General features: G+C 41.5%; 1 long non-coding RNA gene across 1 annotated transcript in view; it reads right to left on the bottom strand.

The window, feature by feature from the left end:
* The window catches only part of LOC140206384 (uncharacterized), a 31735-nt gene extending 13457 nt beyond the window's left edge, over window positions 1-18278 (bottom strand). Inside the window, exons 1-2 of the long non-coding RNA XR_011888134.1 lie at window positions 17926-18278; window positions 17183-17258 (exon numbers count right to left, since the gene is read on the bottom strand). This is a non-coding gene — a long non-coding RNA (uncharacterized lncRNA). The remainder of the gene's footprint in view (window positions 1-17182; window positions 17259-17925) is intronic.
* Between the last annotated feature and the right edge of the window lie 473 nt (window positions 18279-18751).

The following is an 18751-nucleotide window of genomic DNA, read 5'->3' as shown; positions in this document are numbered from 1 at the left end:
TGAAGACAGGATAAACAGCTCATTGCCAAGTCAACTCTGACCTAATCCTTCAGGGATATTCCCTTTGTCCATTACAATCCCAACTATCCCACACTTCCTGCAGTTTGATTTTTGCCATTCCATTTCTGATGAATGGTCTCTGACTTGAAACATTTCTCCAAGATGCCGCCTGACTTAGTGAGTGTTGACAGCCATTATAAAATTTAGTTTTGGACTTCACACCTCAGTAACTTTTTTGATTTCCACTAAAACAAAGGGGAGAGAGATGCCTAGGGTGGCGAGACTAAGGTGCAGGCATCCAATCATAGAAGGTGATAGCAACCAGTTAGCAGAATATTGTAATCATTGTGCCTACTGATTGACAAAGACATGGATAAAAATTTGATCTCAAGGTGGGAGATAGGCTAGGCTAGAGAAATGATACAAGGCAGGCCTTGTGATGGAAAGGGAGTGGGAGCAGAATTTCAGTTCTTATAACAACAGTGAGAATTAGCACAACTCCAAAATGAAATGTCTAATGCATCAACTGATCTGCTGAAGGAACTCAACAATTTAAGCAGTATCTGCGGAGTGGGTAGGGGGTGGTGGTGGGGGAGAGATGGTAGAGGAAGAAGTTGTTGACATTTTGTTTATGCTCAAAACTATGATAATTTCTCCCCCCCCCCGATGTTGCTCTTCCTGCAGAGCTCCTTGAGTAAATTGTTTGTTGTTCCAGATGCAGTCTCTTGCATCTCCTCTGATCCTTCTAAAGACTATGTGAACTTGTTCACAGTGTACAGACACCATTATTGGATGGATGCTGAGACCATTGCAAATTGCAGCTGGTATGAACTGTCAATTTGTCTATATTGCAGTGGAGGAGGACGTGATAAAAACACACACTAACTAGGGAAGTTGTTTCTGAATAGCCACAAATCCTGGTTTCCAAATGTTCCACCACAATTATCTTACATCATAGTTCTGTTTCCCATTTGCCTTCTCTTTCCCTTTGGTTCTGGGTCCACATCTGTATTACAATGCAACTGAAGTGACAAAAAATGAACTGATTTCTAAGTAATCCAGGAGCTTATTGCATTCTGAATCCTTCTCTGATCCACCACTTCCTCTTAATTATTGGCTCAACTGGGTCTGACTTCCCCTTATCCCTGAATTGCCTTGTTTAAAAATTTTCAATCCAAAGTTTCTCTATAAAAAAAATTTTGAGAAATGTGGTTTTTCATATTCTGTCATTTCAATTTATGCCACATTCAATGGCAGCAGAACTTAAAGGGCAATCCAGTCCCAACTCTAAGCATGTGGGCTGAAAGGTCAATGATAATTACAGTAAAAGCAGGCCTTTCTTCAGGTGAGTAATGCTTATAACAAGAGATATATACGAGTCTTCAGTCTGTCATAAGCAGCATTGTTAGGAATTGCTGGCTGGATGCCAAAATACAGAAAGTACCTGTTACTCGCCACAGCCTGTTTAACAATAGACCTTCCATTCAAGCTAAATAGTGGTTGGTTCACTCGGTAAATGGTTCCTACTTTCTTTGTGCTCATTCAAAGCCATACTGATTAGTTATCTGGATTCCCCGAAAAAGTAAAATCTGGAATAATTACCTTCGAAGCCAAAGGGGAGATATGCAGACTTTTTTAAACACAAGTTTTAGTGTTAATCTAAGTTTTAGATCTGGAATATGCTACCTGAAGGCATGGTGGAGACAGATTCAAAAAGCATCACCAAGAGCCATTTGGATAAATCAAGACACATGAAACTGCAGCTATTGGAATCCAGGACATTAAAATAAGCTGCAAGAGGAACTCAGTGTGTTGAGCAACATCTGCAGAAGGGATGGCGTTGACAACATGTCAGATCAAGACTGAGCTAGGGCAGTGAAATATAAAGAAGAGAGGAGGAGTGGTGAGATGGGGTCCAGTAAGTGATAGGTGGATTGAGAAGGAGTAAAGGATGATGGGCAGGCAGAGCCAAGTGAGACTAAGGGAGTGATGGATTAGGGAGAGACTGTGTCCTCTGATTTTAGACTCTCCCACCATTGGAAACATCCTCTCCACATCCACTCAATGAAGGCCTTTCACCATTCATTAGGTTTTAGTGAGGTCAACCTTCAATATTCCAAATTCTAGTGAACACAGGCACAGAGTCATCAGGTGCTCTTTATGTGACAAGCTATTCAATCTTGGAATCATTTCTGGGAACCACCTTTGAACCCTCTCCAGTTTCAGCACATCTTTTCTAAGATAATGGGTCCAAAACTGCTCACAATACTGTCATCTATCTTCAACGTGATCACAGACCATCCTTTTTGTTCCCTTTCCCTCTTCCTGCCACCCCCCCCCCCACCCCCAGTTCTTATTTTCCCCTAAGGAATCTGATTTTGCTCCAGCATTTCTTTGCTATGATGAAAAGTTTGAAGATATTTCACTTTGGTAGCATAGCTGTTAATGCAATACTTTACAGCACCAACAGTAAAATTGATTGTGGTTCAATTCCCACCACTGCCTGTAGGGAGTTTACATGTTCTTTCCATGGGTTATGTGGGCTTCCACAAGTTCTACAGTTTCCCTCCACATTGCAGAGATGTGTGGTTAGGATTAGTAAGATGTGGATACGTTATGTTGGTGCTGGAGGCTTGGCAACACTTCTGGGCCGCTAGCACATTTTCCATTGATTTGACACAAATGGTGCATTTTACTGTACATTTTTATGTACATATGACAAATAATGCTTATCTTTATATTTAAATAAGTAATTTAAAATTTTAACCATGTCCAGTGATAAAAGTAGGCTGGTAGGAACCAGCAGACAATGAGAAGAAATAGGACTGATGCAGACAATACAGAAGTATTTAAATCTACTTTGTTAGCAATGCATCTGCACCACTAAGAAATTTAAATTGCTTTCTCTTCTGTTTGTTTCTTCACAAATGCTTAATGATCAGAAAAATATTTCTAGCATTTTGTTCAAAGTAAATTTACTATCAGAGAACATACATGTCACCACATACAATCCTGAGATTCTTTTTCTGTGGGCATTCTCAGAAAATTTATAGAACAGTAAATGCAAACTGTAAACATCAGGAACTGTAATGTCAAGGAAATAAAGGAATTATTTATAATGGATGTAAATAAGAAATGGAGAAAACTATTACACAATTATTTCAATACATTGACATACATCAGTAACCCTTTGGTCACTAAATCACTTCTATTTATGTTTTTGCAATATTCCTCATTTTAAACGCTTTAATCCAATTTTAAACTTGTAAACATGTACTGCGTAAAACTTAATAATCCCATCCCTGCCTGGTCCAGTTGTTTTCCTGATATTCTCAGTCCCATGAGTAAAGATTCAACAGGAATTTTCTGTGATATTTCTGTTGTTCAATACACTTCAAATCATTCTTTTCTGCTAGAAAATTTGCATACTTGTAGATTTTCATGTTGATTGTTTCATTTTCAATTTACACAAAAGTATTATAATTGTTTCATTTTCAAGTCTGCAGACTAAATTTATAATTTTCATTGTTTTGCTTGATATTTGGGCTCCGGAAATGTCACCTGCCAGATACACTAGTCAAGAAATGAATCTTACCAGATAAGAAATAAATTTTTCAGTCATACTCTCTGGTCACAAGGGATTTTCAAAGGAATTGCAGAACCATGATGTAAAACATATGTATTTAACATTAGAAGTTTGTCCCATGCAATTGGTTGCAATAATAGGCTATCTTTTCCATTTTTCTCTCAGGATTTCATTAGAAATGAATATCTTAAGGTGTAAATTTCATTTCAAAAATTCAAGCTTTAGGAGGTGGCTATGCAAGCAGGGCAAGGTTGCAAGTGCATTCTCCACTGACCACTATTTAGGAGCACTGTCCTACAGCAGCAATTCCTCCAGATAACTAAGAATTTTGGTGAGTGCTGGCTCGGCATCAAGGATTGACTATCTGAGAAAGAAGGATCTGTTCCTTTGTTCCATGTTCTTCCTTACAAGAATCAAAGTTTAACTTAAAGAATATAATTTTCATAGTATACATCATTGATGATAACTTCCCAGCAGCAGTTGAGAAAGTTACCAGAGTCCCCAAAAGAACATTATGCTACAAATGTATCCCAACTTAATGGAACTGAGTGATCAAGATGTTAGTGGAAGCTTAGTCATTGAATTCATTCAAGGCAGTGTTCAGTAGCTTCCCAGGCACGAAGGAAATCATAGCCTATATGGATAGTTCAGAAAAATAGCTCATGATTTGATAATTCGTGCTGTAAATCTGAAGGGCCCGTTGCTATTTTTTATAGTCTTATTCCTTAAAAAATAGAATATGGTTGTAAATTTAGTCGGCTCCATCTTGGGTACTAGCCTACAAAAACTTGTGTGCAGGCACATAATATCAAATAAACGTTGTTTACAGAAAAACATAAATTAAACATAAGCAATGCCCAATTCTTACAAGAAAGAATCCAATTAGGACAAAAAATGTCTATTTTAGTGCAGAGTGATCAAAGTGGTCAGGGTTTGCTAAAAACATCATAGGACTTGTGGCTAAATCTTCCCCAATAGTTCTCAGTGATGACTTCCTTGAAACTGATGTCATTGACATGATTTTGTTCTTTCTATTTTAGATCAGTTCAGGCTTCGACTGCAGTGTTAGGTTGCAGTCCTAGCCCAATGGTAAAACTGGAAAGAGAGTGAGGTTGTATTGAGCATCTGCATGGCCATCATCTCTATCAATTAACTAACAGTTGCTTGTGTTAAAGGCAGTTATCACTTTCCATTGACATCTTCACTAGGTGGTATACCAAAAGTGACAGCATTGTACAGAAATCCCTTCTACAGAGCTAGGTATCTTCAGTCTTTAAATATCTGCTCACAATTTGAAATAAATTCCTCCTACATCACAAGAATGAAATGTTTTGTTCTGTGGTCACCCTCGAATGCAAAGTGGATGTATTTGCTGATGCCCTGAACTTGAAGTGAATAAGCCCTGTGCTAGTTGGTCGCAGTGCTCAAGCGGATGAAGGAAGCTGATTAGACATGAGGGTGACGATAAGCTGCTGTGCACACATCCAACTAATGACAGAGATCTCTCATAGATACCAGATAGGATGCTGTGCACCAGAAGTTAGAGTTAATGCTGCTCCATATTGGAACAGTGAGACTGCCTTTGGAGCTTCGAGCAGAAGATGGATGAAAAAGCCAATGATACCTTTGGCCAGGTACACCTCAGTAATGCCGGATTTCCTTGTTAATTCTTAACAAGCTTAAAAAACCAGCAGGATCTTTGTAAGTGATTCTTTGCTAGTTTTCCCTGACACACTTTCTCTGCCAGCACTTTATCCCTTCCCCATTCCTCTTCTTAGTCATATTTGCCCATTTTTTTCTGAGAAGGTGGAAGTATTTGCTTGTGTAACTGTTAGCAAGAACAATTTAACACCCAAACAATTTGGAAACTGCTAAGTGTGTGAAAATGTAGAATCTCCAGATGGTCAAAAGAAGTTATCTAAATACTGATGATGAGTCAGTAATACTGGGAAATCTGCCAAGTGGGCCAGAATCACGAACTCAAATCTATGTCCATGGACGACAATCATTACTTTCAGTTAACTTATATCTGTTAAGTGAATTAGTTTTGGAAAACTTCATTGTCTTTGTAAGTTTCTTATCATTTTAATTGTGTTTAGCTGGTCTTAACCCCATTATTTCAATTGAGAGATAAATGCTGTTTTCAGAAGCTGATTAACATTTGGTTCACAAACAAGAGAAAATTTGCGGATGATGGAAATCCAAGCAACACACTCAAAATGCTGGAGGAACTCAGCAGGCCAGGCAGCATCTATGGAAAAATTACAGTCGAAGTTTCAGGCTGAGACCTTCAGCAGGATTGGAGGAAAAAAAGCTGAGGGGTAGCAGAATTCGTTTGTGTGTATGCAGAAAATATGCTTGGAGAATGCAGGTCATTTAGTTTAATTATGTTGCATGGTAAATTCATTCAGGTAGTTGCTAAAATTCTGTCACATGATACATAAGCACATTAATAGAATTTCTAGACTATAATTTTAATGAATTCTCAGTGTCATTGATCATTCTCATATTGTTATTCATTAAGAATGGAAGGATTGTTCTAACATGGTTGGCACATTATGGGCTGAAGGGCCTGTAATGTGCTGATATCATCAAACAACATGAAATATACACTGGTCTTCACCACTGTGAAGCTCTATCATTCAATTTATGGGTTTCAAGCACAGCATCATTTTTTAACCTGTCACAACTACGGATTTGGCAATCACACTCGTGAATATGCAAGTGTCAGCTAATTTAATCATGATAGTACTTAACTCCATTCATTCCATCGTAGTTTTTGTCGAGACTTGAACATGGACACAGAAACACTTCACTTCCAGCATTCTGCCTTGCCCCAAGAAATTGGACTGTTGAGTCAACTGAATCTAAAGACTAGCAGTATTCGTTTAATTCTTAGCTGTTCTTTTCAGCCGCAGTGTAGACTTCATTTCCCGTTTGAGTGTTCTAGTCAATGGCTCTGTTTGGCCTAGCATTTATTGTTTTCTTTTTCCTGTCCACATTAAAGCCTGAACTATCGACCTGGTTCGGTGTCTCTCACTCCACACTTGGGCCATGTTCGCACCGTTGAGATGGTTGAGAGGTCTGTCATACTCCTGAACAGTCCAGATTTAGTGGATAGTGAGGAGTTTGTCTAGGCTGGTGCACCTATCACAGCATAACTTGTGTCTAAAGACAAGCTCAGGGATGACAAAGCTTGCTTGATCTTGATTTTCAATAATAATATTGGTCATGGAAGGTATGCAGTCTCTTCCAGGTAACATCCTCTATTAATCTGTCCTCTCTTCATACCACTTCCACACCCACTTCCCTGAGCATGTCCTAAGGCCTTCCTCCACTTCCAGACAACCTTGTCGTGTCCCTCCAAGTGCAAGCTGTGGCTTCATCCCAAAACTGCTGAAAACCCGTGCACTGTGCTGTTTTCAAGTATCTTTGTCCATCTGTTGTTAAACTTCTACCCCCATATGTTAACATGAGAATGCATGGGTCCAGATGGGAGAACCATGCATATTACTAAGGTAAGAAGTCATTTATTTATGAGTAAAGTTGTATAGCACAAAAACAGGCTCTTCAGCCCACTATGAACACACTGTCCATAATATCTAACTACATCAATCCAACATACCATTGGGCAGTAGGTACAGAAGCCTGAAGTCCCACACCACCAGGTTCAACAACAGCTATTTCCCTTTTACCATACAATTCTTGAATGGACCAGGACAACACTGATCACGAGTTTAGCAGCACTATGACCACTTTGAAAACTCTGCATTAAAATGGATTTTATTTTTTCTTGTTCTTATTGTTTCATAGTTGTAAAGATTGTTTATTTACATTTTTCTTGTGAATTCTGTTTGTGATGCAATGTGCCTGTGATGCTATTGTAAGTAAGCTTTTCATTGCAACCATGCATATGTGTATTGTGTCCATAACACTTAACTTAACCTTGCTTTACCCACATTAGGATGTATGCCTTGGTAATGGGTGTACTGGTCTAGATACTACTTAAACCTTATGATAACATCTGCCTTCAGCCATTTAATGGAATGTTACAAATATGGTACTGTGCAAAAGTCTTGAGCACATAAGTATATATCTGCATGGCAAATACATTCACATGAAAGAGGGTTTTCAGGGATATATATTATGCAAAGATTTTTCAAAACCTAGACTGCTTCTGATAAGGAGGTAAAGTGGATGGTGAATCTAATTTCACAGATTCACAGTTAAAAGAAGCAGACCCTTTGGGCCGAAGGGTCTGTGCAGGCCAACAAGCACCCATCTGCACTAAACCTATTCTGATCCCTTTTTATTCTTCCTGTGCTACTCTCAACTCTCCCCAGTGTCTACACCTTTGGGGCCAAGAAATCTAACAACCTGTGCCCAAAGAAAACTCTAGCAGTCAGCCAGATGCAAACTTCACACCGACAGCACCTGAGGTCAAGATTGGACCCAAGTCACTGGAGAGATAAGCTGTGCCTCCCACTTGGCTGGCTACAGGTTGTCCCTGAGCACAGTTTGGGTAGGGACACACATCCCACCACCATAGCAGCACTAACAGGGTATCTCAGTTACAAATAAGCAACAGAGAAACTCAGGGTAAAGCTCAAATGGAGGATTGCCGTAATGTAGATCACTGCAAGAGAAATCAGATGGAGGAGAGTCAGGGAAAATATTATCAAGAATTAAATAAGAATTTCCAAGTCTCCTGACTAAAAATTAATTCAAAGTTTTTCTTACACCATTAGTACAGAGGGTGAGCAGGTGATCAATCAGAAGTCCAGGAGTTAAAGCCGGTCAGGCCGAGGCCTGGATGCTGGAGGCTTGTGCTGGAGTTGGAGGACTGTCTGTGTGTGGGTGGGTGAGAGGGAGGGAGGAAAGGGGCTTGTGTGGTAAACCATATATATAGTAACTGGGTTACCTGTCTGGACACGCCCCTCTGCTGCCTGCTCCTGTGTCTCCTCCCACAGACCCCTGAGTAAAGGCGATTATGCCACTGCTCCTCCCCTCAGTCCAGGGCAGATACTCAGCATAGTCGAGGTCACACTTTACTGCTAATAAAAGCCTTTCAGTATTTACTCTACTTCCAGTCTTTTGGAGTAATAATGCATCAGCTTGTTTCGCTGTTGTCTTTTTGTTGCTTGTTGTGTCTGTTTTGTTTTGTTGTGTTCTGTGTGGTTCTGCTGATCATTGCAGGCACGTTGGTGCTGGAATGTGTGGTAACTCTTGCCGATTCTCCCCAGCACATCCCTGGGTGTGTTGCTTGTTAACACAAACAATGCATTTCACTGTATGTTTCAATGTTCATGTGACTGATGAATCTGAATCCAAATCCCTTTTACTTTGAATGTTATACTATGTATAACTGGATAATCTATACATGATTCATAACCTCTAGGAAGGAAAGAATGTTTGTAGGAAGCACACACAAAATACTAGAGAACTCAGCAGGCCAGACAGCATCTATGGAAAAGAGTGCATTGACTGTACTCTTTTCCATAGATGCAGCCTGGCCTGCTGATTTCTTCCAGCATTCTGTGTGTGTTGCTTAGATTTCCAGCATCTGCAGATTTTCTCTTGTTTGTGTTTGCAGGGAAGCTCTTTAGTGTTCATGAGGGGTAATTGCTCGAAGGGAACAGAAGACAGGAAATTAATTTGCATTTTACTCAGTAGGTCTTGAATTTCACTATGAATGAGCAGTGTGGTCTCAATTCTGTGAACTATTTCCAAATGCTATTTTGCCCGTACAATCTTGTAACTTGTAACACACACCTGTTAGGGTGCATTTTCTAGATTCCTTTTTAAGTAACTGTAGCCTTCAGCCAGGAGCAGATGTCAGCAGGTGGTTCCCAAGACAACCTTCACAGAGTGTTTTGACCCTTAACCATGACACTCTCCAGTTGGTGGGCCGGCAGTGGTGGCCAAATCACTGACCATCTGCTCCTGGTTTCCAGCTTCCCTCCTCTCGCCTACTCCAAATCCAACAAGAGGCTCGTTCTGCCTCTTCCCCCATCCTACAAGCTGCTTGTTTTTTCGCTCCTTTCATCCAGGCCCAGAGCTGACAACAACCGCCATGCTCATTTGGCTGGGAAACCTCTGCAGCCAATCTCCACAGGGAACAACCATGTCTGCCATCCCTTGTCTTTAAACTCCTGCACTAAGGGCTGGTACTTCAGGGCCTTGTGGGCCTCTTCTCATCCCTCATCCCGTGACACAGTCAGCTCAAACAGAATTACTTCAGTGCAATGTCCGGGAGTAGGTTCGTGTGCACCACATCCAGGAACTGCAGCCTCCTTCCCACATCGACCCTCATCTCCCAGGACCTGGCCGCGAGCAGCAGATTGGGTTTTGGTTGTCTGGTTACGAAAGGCCTGGCTCTGTCTTTGATGAAGGTGATGGCCTTCCTCAAATCTGTGCCAGCCGTCCTCTTCTTGCATCTCTCTCGTTCTAGTGTGTCAGCAAGAGCCAGAAGCACCTTATCATGGCACCACCTATACCGTCCTTGAGTTAGAGCTGTTTTACACCCAGATAGTATATGAGCCTGTGTCCCCTAATTAACTCAGATGTCATTCTTTACCTCCTCCCCCACTCTCCGCTTTCCGCAGGCACCATTTCCCCCTTCATTTAATGAAAGCCCTCGTCCTGAAACGTTGATTGTTTATTGATTTCTATTGATGCAGTCTGACCTGCTGAGTTCCCTCCACGATTTTCTGTGTGCTGCTCGGAAGGCATTGCCTAGTTTTAAGTACCTTTGTGATGCAATGTAATGATGACACCAACTGCCTACTGAATGTTGAGTCCATGACAGTGCAGGACTCAGCTCTTCATTGACAGGGTTCACTTTTCCTGTCTGAAATAGGCTGTTCTCCATTATAATCTGCTGTCCAGTTGCATACGGAGTAATCAATAACACAAGGAAATTCAGTGGTCCCGTTAGCAGAGACACCAGTGCCAGAGGGTTGGGTTCAATCCCGACCATAGGTATTGTATGAGTGGAAAATGCATACTTCCACTGTGACTATGTGAGTTTCCTCTGGATGCTCTAGTTTCCTTCCACATCCCAAAGATGTACGTGTTTATGGGTTAATTGGCCACTGTAAATTGCTCCTGTTGTGCAGATGACTGATGGAATCTGAGAGGAGTTCATGGGAATGTGGGGAGAATAAACATAGGATTAATGACGGATCAGTGTAAATGTTTATTCTCCCCTCATTCCCATGAGCTCCTCTCAGATCCATCAGTCATCTGCATGAAGTCAGTGACCAGAGGGCCTGTATTCCTGCTGTGTATCTGCATGTCTCTAGTCCAGAATGGTGAAACCAGCAAAAAGATGACAATAGGGAAAATGGATCTCATAGAAACACACACAAAATGTTGGAGGAACTCAGCAGGTCAGGCAGCATCAATGGAAATAAATAAACAGCTGATGTTTTGGGCTGAGACTCTTCACCAGGGCTGGGAAGGAAAGGAGAAGATGTCTGAATAAAAAGGTTGGGGGAAGGGAAAATAGATGGCTAGAAGTTAATGGGTGAAGCCAGGTGGGTAGATGTAAAGGGCTAGAGAGGGAGGAATCTGATAAGAAGGAAGAGTGGACCACAAGAGAAAGGAAGGAGGAGGGGACGCAGGGGGAGGTGACAGGTAGGTGAGAAGAGGTAAGATACCAGAGTAGGGAATGGGAGAAGAGGGCAGGAGGAGTGTTTTTTTTTTACCATAAGGAGAAATCGATGTTCATGCCATCAGGTTGGAAATTACCAGGACAGGTTATAAGCCGTCGCTCTTTTACCCTTCAGGTGTCATCTCACTAGAATCACTTATCCTCCAGTGCAATAAATTTCCCCTTTAGCAACCCCCCACCCCCCCCCCCCCAACAAGAATGTAGAACATGCTGATGAAGATTTTACACTGAAACAACAGTGTGTGTAGAAACTGGTGAAAAGAACATTTATACTTACACACATCTAACACATTATCCTCCACAACTTCCACCATAAGGAGCAACACCTTATATTCTGTCTGAGTACTTCCAACCTGATGGCATGAACATTGATTTCTTCCGGTAAAAAAAATTTCCCTCCTCCTCCCCCCATTCTTCTATTTCCCCACTGTGGCCCTTTACCTTTTCTCACCTGCCTATCACCTCCAGCTGGGTCCCCTCCTCCTTCCCTTTCTCCTATGATCCACTTTACTCTCCTATCAGATTTCTTTTAAAGGGAACCTAGCACTAAACATATCTTTACATATCTTTACCCTCCCCCTGCTTTCCAAAAGTATCACTTCCTCTGTGATTCCTTTGTCCATTCATCCCTCTCCACTAATCTCCCTCCCAGCACTTATCCCTGCAAGTGGCTGAGTGCTACACTTGCCCATTCACCTCCTCCCTCATCTCCATTCAGGGCAGCAAATAGTCCTTCCAAGTGAGCAATATTTCACCTGTGTATCTGCTAGGGTCCTCTATTGTGTCTGGTGCTTCCAATGTAGCCTCCTGTACATTGGTGAGAACCGTCATAAATTGGGGGTCTGTTCCATCATGCCCCTCCATTCCATCTGCCACAAGCAGGACTTCCTGATGATCGAACATTTTAATTCCGATTCCCATTCCTGTGCAGACGTGTCAATCCATGGCCTCCTTTTGAGTTAAGCTGAGGCCACCCTTAGGATGGAGGAACAATATCTTATATTCTGTCTGGGTACCCTCCAACCTGATGGTATGAATATTAATTTTTTCTGGTGAACAAAATCACCCCCTTCATCCATCCTTCACTCTGATCTTTCACTTCCTCTCACCCGTCTATTACTTGACCCTGTGTCTCCTTTGGTCCACTCTCCTCTCCTATGAGATTCCTTCTTCTCCAGCCCCTGAACTTTCTCATCCACATAGCTTCACCTATCACCTTCCAGCTAGCCTCTTTCGCCTCCCTGCACCTTTTCATTCTGGCACCTTCCCCTTCCTTCTCAGTCCTGAAGAAGGGTCTTGGTCCAAAACATTAACTGTTTACTCTTCTCCACAGATGCTGCCTAACCTGCAGTGTTGCTCCAGCATTTTGTGTGTGTTGCTTTGGATTTCCAGCATCTGCAGACTTCCTCCTGTTTGTGTTTAACATTTATACTTGAATAATGAGAGAAAAAGGTATTGAGCAACATGTCTGGTTGACTTCAGATAATCTTACATGTGGGAGATGCAAGAGAAAGTCAGTGAGTGAATTGTCCAAACGAAAACATGTTTACACTGAAAACCATGGGATTTTGCCAAACACACAACAACAAATTGCTGTGGGTCTCCAATGTTCTTGCATGGGCAAATTCCCAGTGGTAGTGTTCTCAGGTCTGGGTGGAAGTTATTGCAGACAGAATTTAAAATGCGGGAGGATCAACGTGTGAGGGAGACATGTATAGGCATTGAAGTTTCAGCAAGAAGCAAGAAGGTTATGATAACAAATACACTAAACTGCCAGTGGAAGACACTTATTTAAATAAGGAGTTACAAACACTTGGAGGAGTGAGTGATTAATGGGAAGGGTTAATGGGAGGTTAAAAAGAAGTGTGTGTGTGTGTGTGTGTGTGTGTGTGTGTGAGAGAGAGAGAGAGAGAGGAAAAAAAACAGGCTCAATCAGAATGACAGAGAAAGGAACAGACCTGATTACCTGAAATTGAAGAATTCAGTGCTCCTGTCATCAGGTTGTAGACTAGCCAGGCAGAATCTCAGGTGCTTTACCTCTTAGTTTGTGTTTGATCTCACCCTGGCAGAGCAGGAGGTCAATGACAGACAGGTTGGTGTGGGAATTGGAGTTAAAGGAGACTGCCCGCTTGGAACTCGATGGCCATGATGCTTGGCGAAGTGGGCACTTAGTCTATGCCTGGTCTCACCAATATAGAGGAAGCCACTTTGAGAGCACCAGATGTAATAGAGAAGGGTGGAGGAGGTGCATGTGAATCTTTGCATTGCTTGGAAGGCTTGTATAGGTCTCTGGATGATGGTGAGGGAGGAGGTGCTGCATCTCCTTCGGTTGCAGGGAAAAGTGTCAGTGGAGAGGTGGTGAGGGACGAATGAGTGAACAAGTCACAGAATGAATGGTCCCAGTGGAAAGCAGGCAGGGTTGGGGGAGGGGAAGGTGTGACCGGTGGTTGGGATACACTGTAGTTGTGAGAAAGATTACCTGGTCAATAAGTGAATCAGTGCACTTAAAAAGTGGGAACATAAAAGAGTGTAAGCCTGGTGAAATATAGGGCAGGAAGGCATGCCCAGCAGGTCAGCCTGGAAATGTCCCCCATTGTCAGGGAAAAGAACAGGGAGGGGAAAAAAGAGAAAAAAATAGATGACACTGGAGCTCCTGTTGTTTGTGATATAATGTATATCAAAGATTTGGATGAAAATATACATGGGTAGATTAACAAAACTAGTGGAGCTGTGGATAGTGTAAAAGGCAATGAAAAGATAGTGAGCTATAGATTCACTATGGATATGGATAGAGAAGTGATAGATGAAGTTTACTCCGGATAAGTGTGAGCTTTGCATTTTGGGACATGGATATCTGTGTTCTATCCATCATGCCCATGGCCTCCTCCACTGCCGGGCTAAAGCCAAACCTGGGCCTCAGTACCTTCCTCTGCAACTGGATCCTTGACTTCCTCAGCAGAAGACCACAGTCAGTGCAGATCAGAAATGACAGCTTCTCCTCCCTGACAAACAATACCAGCACATCTCAAGGGTGCATGCTTAGCGCACTGCTCTACTCTCTATACACCCATGATTGTGTGGCTAGGCACAGCTCAAATGCCATTTATAAATTTGTCAATGTCACATCTATTGTTGACAAAATTTCAGGTGGTGACGAGGAGGCATGCAGGATTGAGGTAGATTAACCGATTGAATGGTGTCACAACAACAACTTCGCACTCAACACCAGTAGGACCAAGGAATTGATTGTGGAGTTCAGGAAGGGGAAGTCGAGGGAACAATCCTCATTGAGGGATCAGAAGTGGACAGAGTGAGCAACTTCGCATTCCTGGGTGTCAACATCTCTGAGGATCTATCCTGGGCCCAACATATTGAGGTAATTGCATGGGAGCGGCTACACTTCATTAGGAGTTTGAAGAGAATTGGAATCTCACTAAAGATGCTCACAAACTCCTACCGATGTACCGTGGAGAGTATTCTCACTGGTTGCATCACCATCTGGTATGGAGAAGCCACTACACAGGATCGGAAAAAGCTGCAGAAGGTTGCAAGCTCAACCAGCTCCATCATGGGTACTAGCCTCCCCAGCATCAAGGACATCTTCAAAAAGCATCATCTGTCATTAAGGACCCCTTCACCCAGGACATGAACCTCTTCATCAGGGAGGTGGTACACTCAACATTTTAGGAACCTCTACCATCAGCTGTCCAAATGGACAATGAACCAACCCATGAACACTACCTCACTACTTTTTTCTCTCACTTTTTGCACTACTCGTTTAATGATAAATATGTATTTCTAATTGTAATTTATAGTTATGTATCGCTGCCACAAAGTAACGCATTTCACAACATGTGCTGTGGCTGTATAAAACATAAGTCAGGCCACAGTATTATGTGCAGTTCTAGTCATCTCTTTATAGGAAGGATATGGAAAAAGGTGCTAAAGAAGCTTATCAGGATGCTGCCTGGATTAGAAGTTATGAGCTATAAGGAAAGGTTTGGGTTGTTCTCCTTAGAGCATCAGAAGCCAAGGGAAGACCATATAGAGGTTTTTAAAATTATGGGAGGAATAGATAGGATGGACTGTCAGAATATTTTCCCTAGTGTAGTAATTTTAAACAACAAAGGACAAGCTTCTAAGTTTATGCGGAGAGTATAAGGCTAACATGAGGGACGCAGAGAGTGTACGGTACCTGAAAAGGGTTACTGTGAGTAGTAGTGGAAGCAGGCAGTTTGTTAGAGTATACGAGGCTTTTAGATAGACACATGAATATGAAAGGGAAGGAGAGGTGTGGGTGATATGCAAGAAGAGGACACAGTGTGAATTGTTGATTGGCCTGTCAAATGGTTCTATGTTCTATAAATAAAGGGGGAATCAATGAAAAACAAAGAACATGAAACATAAAACAGCATAGCACAGTACAGGCCCTTCAGCCCAAGATGTTGTGCTGATATTTTAATCTAGTCTAAGATCAGGGTACTCCTTCCTTCCCTGATATCCCTCCATTTTACTTTCATCCATGTGCCTATCTATAAGTCTCCTGAATGTCCCTAATGTATCTACCTCTTCCACCAAGCCTGGCAGAGTATTCCACACATCTACCATTCTCTGTGCAATCTTGTTAATTCAAAGGGATACCTCTGACATCCCCTCTATGCTTTCCTTCAATCACAAAATTATGACCCCTTGCATTATCCAATTCAACCCTGAAAAAAGTCCCTTGCTGTTCATTCTGTGCCTTCATCATCTTGTATCCCTCTATAAAGTCACCTCTCATCCTCCTCTGTTCCAGAGAGGAAAGCACTAACTTTCTCATCCTATGCTCATAAGACATGCTCTCTAATTGAGGCAGCATCCTCATAAATGTCCTCTGTACCCTCTATAAAGCTTCCACATTCTTCATATAATGAAGTGACCAGAGCGGAATATAATATTCCAAGTATGGTCTGACCAGAAATTTATGGAGCTGCAACATTACCTCATGGCTCTTGAACCTAGTCCTCTGACTAATGAAGGCCAACACTCCATACACCTGCTGAGCTAGCCTATCAACTTAAACAGCAACTTTGAGGAATCTAAGGATGTGGAGCCTAAGATCCCTCTATTACTCCATATTGCGAAGCATCATATATTAACCATGTACTCTATCTTCATGTTCAATCTTTCAAAGCATATCACTACAATTGTTTCTATGTTGAGCACCATCTGCCACTTCTCAGGCCAGCTCAGTATCCCATCAATGTCTTGTTGTAACCTACAACAATCTTCTACACAATCAACACCACCACCAACCTTCATGTCATGTGCAAACTTATTAAACCACCCATCCTCTTCCTTATCTAAGTACTTTATAAAAATCATCAAGAGCAAGGGTCCAGAACAGAGATGTGTGGAACATTATTGGTCACCGACCTCCACGCAGAATACAGTCCATTTACTACCACCTCTGCCTTCCGTGGGCAAGCGTGTTTGGAATTTATGCATCCAAGTTTCCCTAGATCCCATGCCTCTGCCTTCCTGAATGAGGCAATGGTGGGTAATCTTGTTAAAACCCTTTCTAAAATTCATGTACTCGACATCCACTGCTCTACTTTCATCGATTTGTTTTGTCACTTCCTTAAAGAATTCAATTAGCTTCATGAGGCACAGCCTGGCTCCTCACAAAGCCACACTGACTCTCCCTGATCAGATTATGCTTCTCCAAATGCTTGTATATCCTATCTCTAAGAATCTTCTCCAATAGTCTGCCCACTACGGATGTGAAATTCATTGGTCTATAATTCCTAGGGTAACCCCTATTACCTTTCTTAAACAAAGGAATGACATTTACCACCCTCCTGTCTTCTGGTACTAATCCTGTGGCCAATGAGGATACAAGGCTTGAAGGGAATTGTGCGGGTGGTGGTAGTCTCATGTACCTGCTATCCTTGTCCTTCTTGGTGATAGAGGTTGTGAGTTTGTGAGGGATCCCATCTGAGTAACCTGGGTACACATCTACAATGATAACACTACATTGAGTCATGGAGTAATTTTAATAATAGATAACCTCAGATTCTTAAATCCATGGAAAGACCTTGGCAAATTTGCATGCAGATACATTCACAAAAATGAATTTACATTCATGCACTGACACAGATAATGACTAACTTACAGAAAAATATGCATTAAAGCCCATATTATTTTAGCACACAGTTCAAGCATTTTGTGCTACTGTTAACTGGAAATAAAATTCCAGCTGCAATACTTGTATGCACTTAGCACAACGCATCCATGCAAACCACTTAATTTAAAGATTGGCCTTCTGTTGTGACAAGATGATTAAGAATGCGACGCTGTAAAGTGAAAATATGTTGGTGAATTTCCTCAAGGCTCAAACAACATTCTTGAAACATATAGTATCTATAGTAAAGTGCATCTCACTGCAGATCACACTCATTTTAGTGTTCCTGTGGTTTATCAGTACTTTTAAAATCACTTAGCAACAAGGGTCATTTTTATCACTTGCAAATAGTTGGTGTTATGATCATAACAGGAATACTTGTTTAACTGATTAAAAAATGTTTCTTGTTTTTAAAAAGAATGCATCCTGCAGAGTATACATTCTCCTGCAATAGTCACATTGATGAATTCCTTTACTAACAGTGAAAAGAATATATTTTACCTGTCAGTGGAAGATCAGGAATATCCAGTAGAGAAAAGGCCCAATGTAAACTGATTAACTTTATCCCCGATATCACAGCTGAAAAGAAAATCTAAGAGTCAGTGGCTGGGAAGAGTAACAATGAAGTTCTTTCTCTCTGCAATGATAGCAAAATAGAGAGATGTAGTGAGCCAACAGGATGTATTTCTAAGTGTTCATAGGAAATTATGGTTTAGGTGGTCAGAGTTATTGTGAAAACATGTGCAATATTTTCTGTCATCTTTCAGAATAGAAGCCAAGCTGTTCCTTTACTGATCTTTCTGCTCCATGTATTCATATTTTTCACTGGGAGACTGAATTTCAAAATGAACACCCTTGATCTCGACCCATCTTGCATGCACAGAGCTTTGCTTGAGTTTGTCCTGAATACGTATTACCAGACAAATAAATGACAGAACCAAAATCTAAGTTAATTTTTAAAATATTAAACTTGCCTAGCAGCAGCAGAAATGCCTTCTCATTGACTACAGAGTGGAAAACTAAATTCTGTGGGTTCTGATTTTGCTAAGTAAAATTGCATGGTTGTAAGTCAGGACTAGCAGGATTTGCAGGATGGTAGTCTTCAGAGTAATCTGATAAAAAAGTGTGACAGGCACCCTTTACTATATCACAAAGTATTAGTAATCTGTTTTTTTACTAAGACTAAATTCCTTTGAGAGGTAATGATAAACCTCCTAGAACTCTACTGGTCAACCCTTGACGATGCTTCCACATTGCTGTTAACATGGAGTTCCAGGATTTAGATTCAGTGATGGTGAGGGATCAATGGAATGCTTTCATGTCAGGT

This window comes from Mobula birostris, chromosome 12, assembly GCF_030028105.1.
Source record: "Mobula birostris isolate sMobBir1 chromosome 12, sMobBir1.hap1, whole genome shotgun sequence".
Taxonomy (NCBI): domain Eukaryota; kingdom Metazoa; phylum Chordata; class Chondrichthyes; order Myliobatiformes; family Myliobatidae; genus Mobula; species Mobula birostris.
This window is presented reverse-complemented; position numbering and strand designations above follow the sequence as displayed.